Source organism: Ranitomeya variabilis, chromosome 2 (genome assembly GCF_051348905.1).
Source record: "Ranitomeya variabilis isolate aRanVar5 chromosome 2, aRanVar5.hap1, whole genome shotgun sequence".
NCBI classification, from domain to species: Eukaryota; Metazoa; Chordata; class Amphibia; order Anura; family Dendrobatidae; genus Ranitomeya; species Ranitomeya variabilis.
In genome coordinates, this window is record NC_135233.1 from 111140681 (window position 1) to 111161132 (window position 20452).

The window sequence follows — 20452 nt, forward strand, 5'->3', positions numbered from 1 at the left end:
CCTCTGCCGCTGCCACACTGCCGGTAAGCCTGCATTCCAACTATAAGACGCACCCCCAAATTACCTCACAATTTTTTTGGGGAAAAAGTGCGTCTTATAGTCGGAAAAATACGGTACATGTTTTCTTGTACACGTTTACTTCCTTTGTGTGTACTGGAATAACGCAAAAAAAAAAACAAAGAAAAAAGACAAATTGAAGATAATTTCACACACAACTCCAAAAATGGGCTGGACAAAATTGTTGGCACCCTCAACTTAATATTTGGTTGCACACCTTTTGGAATAAATAACTGCAATTAGTTGCTTCCTATAATCATCAACAAGGTCCTTACACCTCTTAACTGGAATTTTGGAGCACTCTTCATTTGCAAACTGCTCCAGGCCACTCATATGTGAAGGATGCCTTCTCTCAACAGCAATTTTAACATCTCTCTACGTGTTTAATGGGATTTAGGTCCAGACTCATTGCTGACCAATTCAGAACTCTCAAGGGCTTAGTTTCCATACATTTCTGGGTGCTTCTTGAAGTATGTTTGGGGTCATTGTCCTGCTGGAAGACCTATGAGCACTCGGCACTACATGGCAACCTGAAATACTTTGTTAATCTTCATATTTCATGATGTCTTGCACACAGTGAAGGCACCCAGTGCCAGAGGCAGGAAACCTCCATCATATTTGACTGTAGGTAGTTTTTCTTTTGTTTTTTTTAGGCCTCATTCCGTTTTCTGTAAACAGTACAATGACGGGCTTTACCAAACAGCTCTATCCTGGTCTCATCTGTCCACAAGGCACTTTCCCAGAGGGATTTTGACTTGCTCACATACATCCTCCTGAGACTCTTGCCGTAACGTTTCATTTCATTCAAATGTTGACGAATAGTTCGCGCTGACTCTGATGCACTCTAAGCCGACAGGACAGCAAAAATTTATTTGGAACTGCATAATCACCATGCGAACTATCCTGCAACCTTTCATAATTTTTTCTCAACCGTCCATGTCAAGGGAGATTAGCAACTGTGCCATGACATGTAAACTTCTTTATTATGTTGCGCACCGTGGACAAAGGAACATCAAGATCTCTGAAGATGAAGTTGTTACCTTGAGATTGTTAATATTGTTCATTAATTTTGGTTCTCAGGTACTCAGATCATTCTCTTCTCCTATTTCTGTTCTCCATACTTAGTGTGTCACACAATGCAAAGATTGAGTCAACTTTTCCTCTTTTAATCTGGTTTCAGGTATGATTTTCATATTGCCTACACCTGTTACTTGCCACAGGAGAGTTTGAACGAGCATCAGGTGCTTGAAACAAAGTTGTTTACCCACAATTTTGGAAAGATGCCAACAATTTTGTTTGGTCCATTTTGGGGGGTTTTGTGTGAAGTATCCAAAATCAATGATGGTTTGGGGAGCCATGTCATCTGCTGGTGTAGGTTTACTGTGTTTAATTAAGACCTAAGTCAGCGCAGCCGTCTACTAGGAAATTTTAGAGCACTTCATGCTTCCCTCTGCCGACAAGCTTATTGGAGATGGAAATTTCATTCTCCAGCAGGACTTGGCACCTGTCCACACTGCCAAAAGTACCAATACCTGGTTTAAAAACAACAGTATCACTGTGCTTGGTTGGCCAGCAAACTCGTCTGACCTTAACCCCATAGGGAATCTATGGGGTATCGTCAAGAAGAAGATGAGAGACACCAGACCCAACAATGCAGACGAGCTGAAGGCTGCTATCAAAGCAGCCTGGGCTTCCATAACACCCCAGCACTGCCACAGGCTGATTACCTCCATGCCACGCCGCATTGATGCAGTAATTGATGCCAAAGGAGCCCTGACCAATAATAACTTTTGGGTATTCATTGGCTGTAAGCCATAATCATCAACATTAACAGAAATAAACACTTGAAATACATCACTCTGTTTGTAATGACTCTATATAATATATGAGTTTCACTTTTTGTATTGAAGAACTGAAATAAATTAACTTTTTGATGATATTCTAATTTGTGAGATGCACCTGTATATACCAGAAAGGGGCAAGGGATAGAGGAAATAAATACCAGGATGGGAGATATATACCAAAAGGGGCCCACGATTGGGGACATATACACCAGGAAGGGACCCAGGATGGGGGACATTAGTACATAATGAAAGGGGGGGGGGGGCAAACACTTATATCTTTATATGATTTAGAACGTTACAAGGGCACATACATACTAGTGACCAATGTGTGCAGGAGTGCCAGTTCCAAATTTTGCAGCGGGGCCCATCGGACTCAAGGTACACCACTGGAAAAAGGGGAAATGGAAAAACTGCTTGAGGAGTTAAAGCAGGTAAATTGAAAAGTACAGAAATTCTTTTTGGATTCCTTGCAGCCCAATCTGCCAAAAGGTCATAGTGTGAAGTTTATAGACAACAGACTGCTTGTGACAGGCAATCTGCTGCTGATAGCAATGTGACAACAAGGAGATACCGCCTTGGTACAAAGCAACCATCTGATTATTCGTAGATTATTCATAAAAGGAGCTTTGCACAGCTAAAGTGGTATTCACATCCCAGACATTATTGACAGTTGTGGCTCTCAAATGTGGGACCTACAATGTCCAGAACAAGGGTCCTAAACCCTCTCCATCAAAGATAAATATTATGTGAATTGAGAGGTGAGTTCCATTAATTGCTGTTAGAATAGGGGTACTCTAGAGACAGCAGACAAAATTAGGACCCACAGCTATCAGACATTTACGGCATATCCTGTTGATAATGCGTAAAGCTTTATGATTTTAAATACCCCATTAAACATCAAAAATAAAGAAAATGTAAATGTAACACTGACACCTGAACCTTATCATTACTGCAACTTAAAGGGAACGTGATGTGATTATTATTTTTGTATTGATAAATGGCAGAGGGGAGACAGGCGCCATTTTTTTGTAACTCACAGCTGCGTTGAGAGCTACAAAGTCTCCCTGTCATCACTCATAGTGGTCAGCGTGAGCAGTGACAGGAATGCGGCCAACAGTGAGTATCAGGATGTTGATCTGCAGTCTGCCATTACACTACTGTGTGATACAGCCCGCAGAGCCACATACCTAATCCCCATCATATGTGATGCAAGCCATAGAGCCACTTATCTAATCCTGTGTTATACAGTCCACAGAGCCACATACCTAATCCCCATCATACGTGATGCAAGCCGTAGTGCCACGTATCTAATCCTGTTATATAGCCCGCAGAGCCACATAACTAATCCCCATCATATGTGATGCAAGCCATAGAGCCACGTATCTAATCCTGTGTTATACAGTCCACAGAGCCACATACCTAATCCCCATCATATGTGATGTAAGCCATAGAGCCACTTAGGCTACTTTCACACTAGCGTCGGGAACAACCCGTCGCTGCGCGTCGGGCCGACGTTCCCGACGCTAGTGTGGTCTCCGCCGCACAACGGGGGCAGCGGATGCATATTTTCCACGCATCCGCTGCCCCATTGTGAGGTGCGGGGATGTGCGGGGAGGTGGGGGCGGAGTTCCGACTGCGCATGCGCAGTCGGAAAAAGCGGACCGTCGGGAGCAAAAAACGTTACATGTAACGTTTTTTTCTCCCGACGGACCGCTACCATACGCCCAAACGCCGCCAAACGCATTGACCGTTTGGAAAGGCGTCGCGAATGCGTCGCAAATGCGTCGCTAATGATACTCTATGGCGAAAAATCGTATCCAGCAAAAACTTTTGCTGGATGCGGCGTTTCGCAAAAACGACGCATTTGCGACGTATTGCAGTTAACGCTAGTGTGAAAGTAGCCTTATCTAATCCTGTGTTATACAGTCCACAGAGCCACATACCTAATCCTCATCATACGTGATGCAAGCCATAGGACCACGTATCTAATCCTGTTATACAGTCCGCAGAGCCACATACCTAATCCCCATCATACGTGATGCAAGCCATAGGACCATGTATTTAATCCTATGTTATACAGTCCGCAGAGCAACACACTTAATCCCCATCATACGTGATGCAAGCCATAGTGCCACGTATATAATCCTATTATACAGTCCGCAGAGCCACTTACCTAATCCATCATACGTGATGCAAGCCGTAGAGCCACGTATCTAATCCTCATGTGTGACAGTCCGCAGAGCCGTGTATCTAATCCCAGTCTGTGATCCAGCACACAATGCCACGTATTTAACCTTTATAGTTATGAATAAGGGTTGCTATCCCTAAACGCATATTTCCCATTAGTGCTGGAGCCCAGTCCTCATGGACCCTTGTTCCATTAGAGGGTAATGCCAAAGTTGGTAGATTGTTCTCTTTGATCTGGGAGTTTTGTCATAGGGAATACCATCTGATGACTGGGAATTCGTTAGTTGGGACCTCTTCAGCGATTCATAGAGCGAGGCTCTGCAGAACCCACCTTTAATACACCAGGGAAGGGGGTTTCATGCTCTATCTCAACTTAAACTTAATTCTTTATTGCAATACCCGAAATAGCAGAGCGCTGTGCCCAGCTTCATCCCGGCAAACCATATTCTGAGAACAATAGCTCTCAAAAAGAATGAAAAATAAAAAGTTGTGTATTTTTACAGCAAATTTTCTGCAACTTTGGAAAACTGCAGTCAAAAACACGCCGCAGCCATAATGTAGGACTGCAGCCAAAGTATATAGGATTTTGCAAATTTCTTTTTGACAGCTAAAAGCAATTGGCTTACTTACTGAACAAGATGGTGACAAGAATTGGATAAGTTGGGCCTACCCCTTTAATAGTGCAAAGCTGACCATACATATGAAATAACTGTCAGCAATTTCTCCTTAGTCCATTATAACATGCATGCTTGGCTAGATTTAAATAACATCATTGCGGCTGATTGTAAGTGGCTGCACCTGTAATCATTATACAACGCACAAAATATTTATGAATTAAATGATTAGGTGGCGGTGTGCTTTAACCAATTTTCCTGTTAAAGGGGCCGTGCCATTGACCACACTCTACCATGACTTCCATAAGCAGAAGACAGACATGGGGGGGGAAACAAACAAAAAAAAAACACATGATGAATTTGGTCCAGATGCTGAATTACTATAAGAGCAGAAGGAATGCACGTAAAGGCCGGCGTCACACTCAGCGTAGGGAAATACGTTAAGTATTTTACGGCTGTCATACGCAGTAATTTTCACAAAACACTGTTCCGTATTGAATGCGAGGATGCGATTTTTACGGACAAATGTATCCGTGTGTCATCCGTACGGCGATTTTTTTGCGCAGGCTTCCAAAATGGACAAATCATGAATCCATCGGTTAAAATATTCCTAAAAATATATATACAGTCATTTTATATATATATATATATATATATATATATATATATAATATGTCAGTGAGACATATATATATATATATATATATATATATATATATATATATATATATATATATTTAATTCAGCGCAAGATAGCATAAAAGCCGGTAATTCAATTTCCGGCTTTTGCTATCTCCTTCCCAAACCCGACAGGATATGAGACATGGTTTACATACAGTAAACCATCTCATATCCCTTTTTTTCTTACATATTCCTCTTTACTAATATAACAAGTGTCTGTGTGTAAAATTTTGAAGCTCTAGCTATTAAATTAAAGGGTTAAATCCCGGAAAAAATTGGTGTGGGCTCACGCGCAATTTTTCTCTGCCAGAGTGGGAAAGCCAGTGACTGAGGGCAGATATTAATAGCCTAGGGAGGTACCATGGTTATAGGACCCCCCCCCTGGCTAAAAACATCTGCCCCCAGCCGCCCCAGAAAAGGCACATCTGTAAGATGCACCTATTCTGGCACTTAGCCTCTCTCTTCCCACTCCCGTGTAGCGGTGGGATATGGGGTAATGAAGGGTTAATGTCACCTTGCTATTGTAAGGTGACATTAAGCCAGGTTAATAATGGAGAGGCGTCAATTATGACACCTATCCATTATTAATCCAATAGTATGAAATGGTTAATAAAACACACACATTATTAAAAAGTATTTGAATGAAATAAAGACACAGGGTGTTTTAATATTTTATTATACTCTCAATCCACCTGAAGACCCTCGTCACCTGAAATAAAGTTAAACAAAACAAACAACAATATTCCATACCTTCCGTCGATCAGTCTTGTCCCACACTGTAAATCCATCTGAAGGGGTTAAATCATTTTACACCCAGGAGCTCTGCTAATGCAGCTGTGCTCCTGGCTGTAAAATTTGGTGAATGAATGGAATGCAGGGGAATGTCCTATAGTTACCTCGAGTCGCGGTGACGTGCCCTCTGCTGGATGAACTCATATGAACTCGAGCCTGGGAACTTTTCTGAAAAGATAAGTTCCTTAGGGGGTCTACTTTCCAAAATGGTGTCACTTGTGGGGGGTTTTAATGTTTAGGCACATCAGGGGCTCTCCAAACGCGACATGGTGTCCCATATCAATTCCAGTCAATTTTGCATTGAAAAGTCAAACGGCGCTCCTTCCCTTCCGAGCTCTGCCATGCGCCCAAACAGTCGTTTACCCCCACATATGGGGTATCAGCGTACTCAGGACGAATTGCAAAACAACTTTTGGGGTCCATTTTCTTGTTGGGTCAAAGTGCTCCCCACACATCTAGATAAGTTCCTTAGGGGGTCTACTTTCCAAAATGATGTCACTTGTGGGGGGGTTTCAATGTTTAGGCACATCAGGGGCTCTCCAAACGCAACATGGCGTCCCATCTCAATTCCAGTCAATTTTGCATTGAAAAGTAAAATGGCGCTCCTTTCCTTCCGATCTCTGCCATGCGCCCAAACAGTGGTTTACCCCCACATATGGGGGTCCATTTTCTCCTGTTACCCTTGGTAAAATAAAACAAATTGGAGCTGAAATAAATTTTGTGTGCAAAAAAGCTAAATGTTCATTTTTATTTACACATTCCAAAAATTCCTGTGAAACACCTGAAGGGTTAATAAACTTCTTGAATGTGGTTTTGAGCACCTTGAGGGGTGCAGTTTTTAGAATGGTGTCACACTTGGGTATTTTTTATCATATAGACCCCTCAAAATGACTTTAAATGAGATGTGGTCCCTAAAAAATGGTGTTGTAAAAATGAGAAATTTCTGGTCAACTTTTAACCCTTATAACTCCCTAACAAAAATTTTTGGTTCCAAAATTGTGCTGATGTAAAGTAGACATGTGGGAAATGTTACTTATTAAGTATTTTGCGTGACATATCTCTGTGATTTAAGGGCATAAAAATTCAAAGTTGGAAAATAACTAAATTTTCTAAATTTTCGCCAAATTTCCATTTTTTTCACAAATAAACGCAAGTTATATCGAAAATTTTTTACCACTATCATGAAGTACAATATGTCACGAGAAAATGTCAGAATCGCTAAGATCTGTTGAAGCATTTCAGAGTTATAACCACATAAAGGGACAGTGGTCAGAATTGTAAAAATTGGCCCGGTCATTAACGTGCAAACCATCACATAGTTATTAGGCTACGTTCACACGATCCGGATTTTGATCCGGATCCGTAGCGGATTTTCAGCTGCGGATCCGGATCAGTTTTCCATGTTGGTTACAGTACAATGTAACCCAATGGAAAACCAAAACCGCTGTGCTAACGATCCGTTTTTCCGCTGGAAAATCCGCGCGGATTTTCCAGCGGAAAAAAGAAGTAGCATGTCAATTCTTTCAGCGGATTCCGCACCGGTTTTCCAGCAGCTCCAATAGGAAACTGCTATTGGAAACCCGCAGTGGAAAACGCTGAAGAAAAAGGATCAGAAAACGCAGCTCAAATTCACTGCGGAATTTAGCTGCCGTTTTCCAAAAACGGGCAGGAAAAAAAAAGGATGGAAATCCTGATCGTGTGAACGTAGCCTTAAGGTTGAAGGAAGACTTTAAGTCCATCTAGTTCAACCCATAGCCTAGCATGCCCTAACATGTTGATCCAGGGGAAGGCAACAAAACCCCATGTGGTAAGAGTAAGCTCCATCATGGGGAAAAAAATTCCTTCCCGACCCCACATACGGCAATCAGACTAGTTCCCTGGATCAACGCCTTATCAAGGAATCTAATATATATACCCTGTAATATTATACTTTTCCAGAAAGGTATCCAGTCCCCTCTTAAATTGAAGCAATGAGTCACTCATTACAACATCATACGGCAGAGAGTTCCATAGTCTCACTGCTCTTACAGTAAAGAATCCGCGTCTGTTATTATGCTTAAACCTTTTTTCCTCCAGACGTAGAGGATGCCCCCTTGTCCCTGTCACCGGTCCATGATTAAAAAGATCAGCAGAAAGGTCTTTGTACTGTCCCCTCATATATTTATACATTAACATAAGATCACCCCTTAGTCTTCGTTTTTCCAAACTAAATAGCCCCAAGTGTAATAACCTATCTTGGTATTGCAGACCCCCCAGTCCTCTAACAACCTTGGTTGCTCTTCTCTGCACCCGCTCCAGTTCAGCTATGTCTTTCTTATACACCGGAGACAAGAACTGTGCACAGTATTCTAAGTGTGGTCGCACTAGAGACTTGTATAGAGGAAAAAAAAAATGTTCTCGTCATGAGCATCTATGCCTCTTTTAATGCATCCCATTATTTTATTTGCCTTTGTAGCAGCTGCCTGACACTGGCCACTGAATATGAGTTTGTCATCCACCCATACACCCAGGTCTTTTTCATTGACGGTTTTGCCCAGAGTTTTAGAATTAAGCACATAGTTATACGTCATATTACTTCTACCCAAGTGCATGACCTTACATTTATCCCCATTAAAGCTCATTTGCCATTTATCAGCCCAAGCTTCTAGTTTACATAAATCAGCCTGTAATATAAAATTGTCCTCCCCTGTATTGATTACCCTGCAGAGTTTAGTGTAATCTGCAAATATTGAAATTCTACTCTGAATGCCCCCTACAAGGTCATTAATAAATATGTTAAAAAGAAGAGGGCCCAATACTGACCCCTGTGGTACCCCACAACTAACCGTGACCCAGTCCGAGTGTGCTCCATTAATAACCACCCTTTGTTTCCTATCCCTGAGCCAACTCTCAACCCACTTGCACATATTTTCCCCTATCCCCATTATTCTCATTTTATGTATCAACCTTTTGTGTGGCACCGTATCAAAAGCTTTTGAAAAGTCCATATACACTACATCTACTGGGTTCCCTTGGTCCAGACCGGAACTTACCTCTTCATAGAAGCTGATCAAATTAGTCTGACATGATCGGTCCCTAGTAAACCCGTGCTGATACTGGGTCATGAGGTTATTCCTCTTCAGATACTCCAGTATAGCATCCCTTAGAATGCCCTCCAGGATTTTACCCACAGTAGAGGTTAAACTTACTGGCCTATAATTTCCGAGTTCAGTTTTTGTCCCCTTTTTGAATATTGGCACATTTGCTATACGCCAGTCCTGTGGTACAGACCCTGTTATTATGGACTCTTTAAAGATTAAAAATAATGGTCTATCAATGACTGTACTTAATTCCTGCAGTACTCGGGGGTGTATCCCATCCGGGCCCGGAGATTTGTCAATTTTTGTGATTTTTAGACGCCGCCGTACTTCCTGCTGGGTTAAGCAGGTAACATTAAATTGGGAATTATTATCACTAGTCATATTGGCTGCCATGGGATTTTCTTTTGTAAATACTGATGAAAAAAAGTCATTTAGCATATTGGCTTTTTCCTCATCCTCATCCACCATTTCACCCAGACTATTTTTAAGGGGGCCAACACTATCATTTTTTAGTTTCTTACTATTTATGTAGTTAAAGAATATTTTGGGGTTATTTTTGCTCTCTCTAGCAATGAGTCTCTCTGTCTCAATCTTTGCTGCCTTGATTTGCTTTTTACATAATTTATTTAATTTTTTGTATTTATTTAATGCCTCCTCACTACCTACTTCCTTTAATTCTCTAAATGCTTTCTTTTTGTCACTTATTGCGCCCCTTACAGCTTTATTTAGCCATATTGGTTTCCTCCTATTTCTAGTATGTTTATTCCCATACGGTATATACTGTGCACAGGTCCTATCCAGGATGCTAATAAATGTCTCCCATTTTCTTTGTGTACTTTTATGTCTCAGGATATCGTCCCAGTTAATTGCACCAAGATCCTCTCTCATCCGTTGGAAATTTGCCCTCCTGAAGTTTAGTGTCCTTGTCACCCCTCTACTACACATCTTATTAAAGGAGACATGAAAACTTATTTTGTGATCACTATTCCCCAAGTGACCCCCAACCCTTATATTTGACATGCGGTCTGGCCTGTTGGTTAATATTAGGTCTAGCAGTGCCCCCCTTCTTGTTGGGTCCTGAACCAGTTGTGAAAGGTAATTGTCTCTCATAGTTGTCAAAAAACCGATTACCTTTACTGGAACTGCAGGTTTCTGTTCCCCAATCTATTTCAGGGTAGTTGAAGTCCCCCATAATAATGACTTCTCCTTGAGTCGCAGCTTCATCTATTTGCTTTACAACGATATTCTCCATTGCTTCCATTATTTTTGGAGATTTATAACAAACCCCTATCAGTAATTTATTATTTTTTCCCCCTCCCCTTATCTCCACCCACAGGGACTCTACATTTTCATTAGATTCACCTATATTATCACGCAGGATGGGTTTTAAGGTCGATTTTACAAACAGACACACCCCACCCCCTCGCTTATCTGTACGGTCATTTCTGAAAAGGCTATAGCCCTGCAAGTTAACAGCCCAGTCATGGCTCTCATCCAGCCATGTCTCAGATATCCCCACCATGTCATAATTATGTTCCAACAACATTAGTTCTAATTCGTCCATTTTGTTGGCAAGGCTTCTGGCATTAGTATACATGCACTTGATGTTCCTCTCTGTACCTCTATTCTTTCTTAAATTACTAACTGTTCTAACCCCACCCCCAACTTCCTTATTTGTGCCCAGGTCTCTATCTGCACTATCTTCCCCACCTATAAAATGAATACCCTCCCCCCCATTCCCTAGTTTAAACACTCCTCCAACCTTCTAACCATTTTCTCCCCCAGCACAGCTGCACCTTCCCCATTGAGGTGCAGCCCATCCCTAGCGTAGAGCCTGTAGCCAACTGAGAAGTCGGCCCAGTTCTGCAGGAACCCAAACCTGTTGTGAATTTACCTTTTTGGCTCCCTCTAGTGGTTACTAGTGATTTGACTCTGGGAATGTCTGCCATCCCTTGTATGCTCACCTGGGTCGTTAGGTCAGGGGTGTTGCTATATAAGCTCCCTGGACCTTCAGTTCAATGCCTGGCAACGTTGTAATCAGAGCTAATCTGTTGTGCTCTTGTCTACTGATCCTGGTTCCTGCTAGATTAAGCTGTCTGCTTTCTTGCTTTTTGCTATTTGTTTGCATTTTTGTCCAGCTTGTACATAATCTGTATCCTAACCTTGCTGGAAGCTCTAGGGAGGCTGGAGTTCTCCCCCCGGGCCGTTAGACGGTTCGGGGGTTCTTGAATTTCCAGTGTGGATTTTTGATAGGGTTTTTGTTGACCATATAAGTTATCTTACTACATTCTGCTATTAGTAAGTGGGCCTCTCTTTGCTAAACCTAGTTCATCTCTGTGTTTGTTATTTCCTCTTACCTCACCGTTATTATTTGTGGGGGGCTTGTATCCAACTTTTGGGGTCTATTCTCTGGAGGCAAGAGAGGTCTTTGTTTTCCTCTTCTAGGGGTAGTTAGTCCTCCGGCTGGCGCGAGACATCTAGCGACCAACGTAGGCATGTTCCCCGGCTACTTCTAGTGTTGGCGTTAGGAGTAGATATATGGTCAACCCAGTTACCACTGCCCTATGAGCTGGATTTTTGTACTTCGCAGACTTACTTGTTCCTCTGAGACCCTCGCCATTGGGGTCATAACAGTTTGCCAGGCCAGTATTAAATGTTAAATGCATTGCAGAAGCGGGATTTTTTTTTTTTTTCTCTTTCTCATTTTTTTTTCTTTTCCCCTTTACCTCTGAGTGGCTTGTGTTTGCTGCAGACATGAATGTCCAGACCTTGATTACAGGTGTGGACCAGCTTACTGCTCGTGTGCAGGGCATACAAGATTATGTTATCAGAAATCCTATGTCAGAACCTAAGATACCGATTCCTGAACTGTTTTCCGGAGACCGATTTAAATTTAGAAATTTCAGGAATAATTGTAAATTGTTTTTGTCCCTGAGACCCTGTTCATCTGGAGACTCCGCTCAGCAAGTGAAAATTGTTATTTATTTTTTACGGGGCGACCCTCAGGATTGGGCCTTCTCGCTGGCGCCAGGAGATCCGGCATTGGCTGATATAGATGCGTTTTTTCTGGCGCTCGGCTTGCTTTATGGGGAACCCAATCTTGAGATTCAGGCAGAAAAAGCCTTGCTGACTATGTCTCAGGGCCAGGACGAGGCTGAAGTGTATTGCCAAAAATTTCGGAAATGGTCCGTGCTGACCCAGTGGAACGAGTGTGCATTGGCTGCAAATTTCAGAAATGGCCTTTCTGAAGCCATTAAGAATGTGATGGTGGGTTTTCCCATTCCCACAGGTCTGAATGATTCCATGGCCCTGGCAATTCAAATCGACCGGCGGTTGCGGGAGCGCAAAACCGCAAATTCCCTCATGGTGTTGTCTGAACAGGCACCTGATTTAATGCAATGTGATAGAATCCTGACTAGAAATGAGCGGAAAATTCATAGACGCCAGAATGGCTTGTGTTACTACTGTGGTGATTCTACACATGTTATCTCAGCATGCTCTAAACGTCTTACTAGGGTTGTTAGTCCTGTCGCCATTGGTAATTTGCAACCTAAATTTATTCTATCTGTAACTTTGATTTGCTCACTGTCATAGTATCCTGTCATGGCGTTTGTAGACTCAGGTGCTGCCCTGAGTCTGATGGATCTGTCATTTGCCAAGCGCTGCGGTTTTGTTCTGGAGCCATTAGAAAATCCTATCCCTCTTAGGGGTATTGATGCTACGCCTTTGGCAAAAAATAAACCGCAGTTTTGGACACAGGTTACCATGTGCATGACTCCCGAACATCGGGAGGTGATAAGTTTTCTTGTTCTGCATAAGATGCATGATTTGGTTGTTTTGGGTTTGCCATGGTTACAGACCCATAATCCAGTCTTGGACTGGAAGGCAATGTCGGTGTCAAGTTGGGGCTGCCATGGAATTCATGGAGATTCCCTGCCCTTGTCTATTGCTTCTTCTACGCCTTCGGAAGTTCCGGCGTATTTGTCTGATTATCAGGATGTCTTCAGCGAGTCTAAGTCCAGTGCACTGCCTCCTCATAGGGAATGTGACTGTGCAATAGATTTGATTCCTGGCAGTAAGTTTCCTAAGGGGAGACTGTTTAATTTGTCGGTACCTGAACATACCGCGATGCGTTCATATATCAAGGAGTCTCTTGAGAAGGGGCATATCCGTCCTTCTTCCCCTCTTGGTGCGGGATTCTTTTTTGTGGCCAAAAAGGACGGATCTTTGAGGCCTTGTATTGACTATCGGCTTTTAAACAAGATCACGGTCAAATTTCAGTATCCTTTGCCGCTGTTGTCAGACTTGTTTGCCCGGATTAAAGGTGCCAAGTGGTTCACCAAGATAGACCTTCGTGGTGCGTACAACCTTGTGCGCATTAAGCAAGGCGATGAATGGAAAACCGCATTCAATACGCCCGAAGGTCATTTTGAGTACTTGGTGATGCCATTTGGGCTCTCTAATGCACCTTCAGTTTTTCAGTCCTTCATGCATGACATTTTCCGGAAGTATCTGGATAAATTTTTGATAGTTTATCTGGATGATATTCTGTTTTTTTCTGATGATTGGGACTCGCATGTGGAGCAGGTCAGGATGGTTTTTAAGATTTTGCGTGAAAATTCTTTGTTTGTTAAAGGCTCAAAGTGTCTCTTTGGTGTACAGAGGGTTCCCTTTTTGGGGTTCATTTTTTCCCCTTCTGCTGTGGAGATGGACCCAGTCAAGGTCCGAGCTATTCATGATTGGACTCAACCCTCGTCAGTTAAGAGTCTTCAGAAGTTCTTGGGTTTTGCTAACTTCTACCGTCGTTTTATCGCAAATTTTTCTAGCGTTGTTAAACCATTGACAGATATGACCAAGAAAGGCTCTGATGTAGCTAACTGGGCTCCTGCTGCCGTGGAGGCTTTCCAGGAGTTGAAACGCCGGTTTACTTCGGCGCCTGTTTTGTGCCAACCTGACACCTCACTTCCCTTTCAGGTGGAGGTGGATGCTTCGGAGATTGGGGCAGGGGCCGTTTTGTCGCAGAGAGGCCCTGGTTGCTCTACTATGAGACCTTGTGCCTTTTTCTCCAGGAAGTTTTCGCCGGCAGAGCGAAATTATGATGTGGGCAATCGGGAGTTGTTGGCCATGAAGTGGGCATTTGAGGAGTGGCGTCATTGGCTCGAGGGTGCTAAGCATCGTGTGGTGGTCTTGACTGATCACAAAAATCTGATGTATCTCGAGTCTGCTAAACACCTGAATCCTAGACAGGCCCGCTGGTCATTGTTTTTCTCCCGTTTTGACTTTGTGGTCTCGTATTTACCAGGTTCTAAGAATGTGAAGGCCGATGCTCTGTCTAGGAGCTTTGTGCCTGATGCTCCTGGAGTCGCTGAACCTGTGGGTATTCTTAAGGAAGGAGTTATCTTGTCAGCTATTTCTCCTGATCTGCGGCGTGTATTGCAGAGATTTCAGGCTGGTAGGCCTGACTCTTGTCCATCTGACAGATTGTTTGGGCCTGCTAAATGGACCAGCAGAGTCATTTCCGAGGTTCATTCCTCAGTGTTGGCAGGGCACCCGGGAATTTTTGGCACCAGAGATCTGGTGGCCAGGTCCTTTTGGTGGCCTTCCTTGTCAAGGGATGTGCGGTCATTTGTGCAGTCCTGTGGAACTTGTGCTCGAGCTAAGCCTTGCTGTTCTCGTGCCAGCGGGTTGCTCTTGCCCTTGCCTGTCCCGAAGAGACCTTGGACACACATCTCTATGGATTTCATTTCTGATCTTCCGGTGTCTCAGGGCATGTCTGTCATCTGGGTGATATGTGATCGTTTCTCCAAGATGGTCCATTTGGTTCCTTTGCCTAAGCTGCCCTCCTCTTCTGATCTGGTTCCTGTGTTCTTCCAGAACGTGGTTCGTTTGCACGGCATTCCTGAGAATATTGTGTCGGACAGAGGATCCCAGTTTGTTTCCAGGTTCTGGCGATCCTTTTGTGGTAGGATGGGCATTGATTTGTCGTTTTCGTCCGCTTTTCATCCCCAGACTAACGGACAAACGGAGCGAACTAATCAGACTCTGGAAGCTTATTTGAGGTGTTTTGTCTCTTCTGATCAGGATGATTGGGTGACCTTCTTGCCGTTGGCTGAATTTGCCCTTAATAATCGGGCTAGTTCCGCCATTTTTCTGCAACTCTGGTTTCCATCCTCGTTTTTCCTCGGGACATGTGGAGCCTTCTGACTGTCCTGGGGTGGATTCTGTGGTGGATAGGTTGCAGCGGATCTGGAGTAGTGTTGAGCGATACCGTCCGATACTTGAAAGTATCGGTATCGGAAAGTATCGGCCGATACCGTCACAGTATCGGAATCCAATCCGATACCGATACCCGATACCAATACAAGTCAATGGGACTCATGTATCGGACGGTATTCCTGATGGTTCCCAGGGTCTGAAGGAGAGGAAACTCTCCTTCAGGCCCTGGGATCCATATAAATGTGTAAAAGAAAGAATTAAAATAAAAAATATCGCTATACTCACCTGTCCGACGCAGCCGGGACTTCAGCGAGGGAACCGGCAGCGTTGTTTGTTTAAAAATCGCGCTATTACTTGGTTACGTGAATTCCCGGCTTGTGATTGGTCAGGTCGGCCATGTTGCCGGGACGCGGACCAATCACAGCAAGCCGTGACGAAATTACGTCACGGCTTGCTGTGATTGGTCCGCGTCCCGGCAATATGGCCGCCCTGACCAATCACAAGCCGGGACGTCACGGGAGGCTGGACACGCGCTCATTTTAAAATGGGCGCGTGTCCAGCCTCCCGTGACGTCACGGCTTGTGATTGGTTGCGCCGCGATCAACCAATCACAAGCCGGGAGGCTGGACGCGCTCATTTTGAAATGGGCGCGTGTCCAGCCTCCCGTGACGTCACGGCTTGTGATTGGTTGCGCCGCGATCAACCAATCACAAGCCGGGAGGCTGGACGCGCTCATTTTGAAATGGGCGCGTGTCCAGCCTCCCGTGACGTCACGGCTTGTGATTGGTTGCGCCGCGATCAACCAATCACAAGCCGGGAGGCTGGACGCGCTCATTTTGAAATGGGCGCGTGTCCAGCCTCCCGGCTTGTGATTGGTTGACCGCGACGCAACCAATCACAAGCCGTGACGTCACGGGAGGCTGGACACGCGCCCTTTTTAAAATGAGCGCGTTTCCAGCCTCCCGTGACGTCACGGCTTGTGATTGGTTAATGGCGGCCATGTTGCCGGGACGCGGACCAATCACAGCAAGCCGTGACGTATTTTCGTCACGGCTTGCTGTGATTGGTCCGCGGCCCGGCAACATGGCCGCCCTGACCAATCACAAGCCGGGACTTCGCGTAACCATGTAAAAGCGGGAATTTTAAACAAACAACGCTGCCGGTTCCTGCGCTGAGGTCCCGGCTGCGTCGGACAGGTGAGTATAGCGATATTTTTTATTTTAATTCTCTATTTTACACATTTTAACATTAATGTTGTTCCGATACCCGATACCCGATACCACAAGAGTATCGGAATCCCGGTATCGGAATTCCGATACAGCAAGTATCGGCCGATACCCGATACTTGCAGCATCGGAATGCTCAACACTAATCTGGAGTCATGTGGTGGACAACTTGAAGTTGTCACAGGAGAAGGCTCAGCGTTTTGCCAACCGCCGCCGCGGTGTGGGTCCCCGACTTCGCGTTGGGGATTTGGTATGGCTGTCTTCTCGATTTGTTCCTATGAAGGTCTCCTCTCCCAAATTTAAGCCTCGCTTCATTGGTCCTTACAAGATATTGGAAATCCTTAATCCTGTATCCTTTCGCCTGGATCTTCCGGTGTCGTTTGCCATTCACAACGTATTTCATAGGTCCTTGCTGCGGCGGTACGTTGTGCCTGTGGTCCCTTCTGCTGAGCCTCCTGCTCCGGTGTTGGTTGAGGGCGAGTTGGAGTACGTGGTGGAGAAGATCTTAGATTCTCGTCTCTCCAGGCGGAGGCTTCAGTACCTGGTCAAGTGGAAGGGCTATGGTCAGGAGGATAATTCCTGGGTGGTCGCCTCTGATGTGCATGCGGCCGATTTGGTTCGTGCCTTTCACACCGCTCATCCTGATCGCCCTGGTGGTCTTGGTGAGGGTTCGGTGACCCCTCACTAAGGGGGGGGGTACTGTTGTGAATTTACCTTTTTGGCTCCCTCTAGTGGTTACTAGTGATTTGACTCTGGGAATGTCTGCCATCCCTTGTATGCTCACCTGGGTCGTTAGGTCAGGGGTGTTGCTATATAAGCTCCCTGGACCTTCAGTTCAATGCCTGGCAACGTTGTAATCAGAGCTAATCTGTTGTGCTCTTGTCTACTGATCCTGGTTCCTGCTAGATTAAGCTAAGTCTGCTTTCTTGCTTTTTGCTATTTGTTTTTGTTTGCATTTTTGTCCAGCTTGTACATAATCTGTATCCTAACCTTGCTGGAAGCTCTAGGGAGGCTGGAGTTCTCCCCCCGGGCCGTTAGACGGTTCGGGGGTTCTTGAATTTCCAGTGTGGATTTTTGATAGGGTTTTTGTTGACCATATAAGTTATCTTACTACATTCTGCTATTAGTAAGTGGGCCTCTCTTTGCTAAACCTAGTTCATCTCTGTGTTTGTTATTTCCTCTTACCTCACCGTTATTATTTGTGGGGGGCTTGTATCCAACTTTTGGGGTCTATTCTCCGGAGGCAAGAGAGGTCTTTGTTTTCCTCTTCTAGGGGTAGTTAGTCCTCCGGCTGGTGCGAGACATCTAGCGACCAACGTAGGCATGTTCCCCGGCTACTTCTAGTGTTGGCGTTAGGAGTAGATATATGGTCAACCCAGTTACCACTGCCCTATGAGCTGGATTTTTGTACTTCGCAGACTTACTTGTTCCTCTGAGACCCTCGCCATTGGGGTCATAACACAAACCCCTCCTTCCTACACCAATTCTTGAGCCACTTATTAACCTCCCTAATCTCCCGTTGCCTCTCTGGTGTGGCACGTGGTACAGGCAGTATTTCAGAAAATACCATGGTGGAGGTCCTTGCTTTCAGCTTGCAGCCTAATTCCCTGAAATCATCTTTAAGGACCTTCCACCTACCTCTAACTTTGTCATTTAATGCAATGTTGCGGCGATCAAGAAAAGTCAAAACGCCAAGTTTGTTTTGTTTTTTATTGTTTTATTTTGAATGGGGCGAAAGGGGGCGATTTAAACTTCTATATTTTTTCATATTTACATTTTTTTTTTTTTTTTTACTTTTGGTATGCTTCAATAGCCTCCATGGGAGGCTAGAAGCTGCCACAACTTGATCGCCTATGTAGCAGAATTACAGCCTTGCTATGAGCGCAGACCACAGGGTGGCGCTCATAGCAATCCGGAATCAACAACCATAGAGGTCTCAAGAACTCTGGTTGTCATGCCGACGCACCAATGACCCTCGATCATGTGACGGGGGTCACCAGTGTGCGCATTTCCATCCGGAAGCACTTGTTAAATGCCACTGTCAGTATTTAACTAGTTAATAGGCGCGGATGGATCGTGATTCCGCCCGCACCTATTGCGGGCACATGTTAGCTGTTCAAAGCAGCTGTCATGTCCGGCTTTGATGCGGGCTCACCGCCGGAGCCCACATCAAAGCAGGGATACTGCCATCGGATTACTATTCCTTCCGATGGCAGAAAGGGGTTAAATAGCCAGCTCAGTAAGTGAATAACAGAGCATTTTTAAATTTGAGATAATCAGATGGCTAGTTAACGGATCCATTTTCCATAGACTTCAATGTTTAAAAAAAAAAAAAAAAAAAAACAGATCCAGTTGAAATCAGTTTTTTCAGACTGATAACACTTTTTTTTTTATCTGCACAACTTTTTTGTCAACAGATTGCTAGGGGATCGGTTCTATCAGATGATTACTTGACATATGAACTTAGCCTTAGGGTACCGTCTCACAGTGGCACTTTTGTCGCTACGATGGTACGATCCGTGACGTTCCAGCGATATCCATACGATATCGCTGTGTCTGACACGCAGCAGCGATCAGGGACCCTGCTGAGAATCGTACATCATAGCAGATCGTTTGGAACTTTCTTTCGTCGCTGGATCTCCCGCTGTTATTGTTGGATCGGTGTGTGTGACACCGATCCAACGATGCGTTCGCTTGTAACCAGGGTAAATATCGGGTTACTAAGCGCAGGGCCGCGCTTAGTAACCCGATGTTTACCGTGGTTACCAGCGTAAAAGTAAAAACCAAACAGTACATACTCACATTCCGGTGTCTGTCCCCCGGCGTTCTGCGTCTCTGCACTGTGAGCGCCAGCCAGCCGGAAAGCGAGCACAGCGGTGACGTCACCGCTCTGCTTTCCAGCTGGCGCAGACACAGTGCAGAGAAGCAGAACGCCGGGGGACAGACACCGGAATGTAAGTATGCCCTGTGCTTAGTAACCCGATGTTTACCCTGGTTACCCGGGGACTTCGGCATCGTTGGTCGCTGGAGAGCTGTCTGTGTGACAGCTCCCCAGCGACCACACAACCACTTACCAACGATCACGGCCAGGTCGTATCGCTGGTCGTGATCGTTGGTAAATCGTTATGTGAGACGGTACCCTTAGGCTGAGTTCACAAAGCCAGTAATCATCCATTTGTAAGGAATCCAGGAAATAAAAAAAAAAATAAATAAAAAACTGGATCACTTTCAGGCTAAGTGCACACGTTGCAGAATTGCCGTGGAAATTTCCGCGGCAATTCTGCAGCTCCTGCCGCGGGTATATCGCATGCGGAATTGGCATGCATATTCCCGCAGAAAACTAGCGTTTTGCAAGCATAATTAGCTTGCAGAATGCTAGCGTTTTCCAAGCGATCTGTAGCATCGCTTGGAAAACTGATTGACAGGTTGGTCACACTTGTCAAACATAGTGTTTGACAAGTGTGACCAACTTTTTACTATTGATGATGCCTATGCAGCATCAATAGTAAAAGATAGAATGTTAAGAATAATTAAAAAAATGGTTATACTCACCTTCCGCAAACAGCCAATCTCCTCAGTGGCTTCCATTCCTATAGATGGTGTGTGCAGGACCTTCGATGACGTCGCGTGTGCAGGACCTTCAGTGACGTCGCGGTCACGTGACCGCGACGTCATCGCAGGTCCTTCACACACACCATCTATAGGAACGGAAGCGGCCACGTGCACCGCTGAGAGGCGGGAAGGCTCCGGGGCAA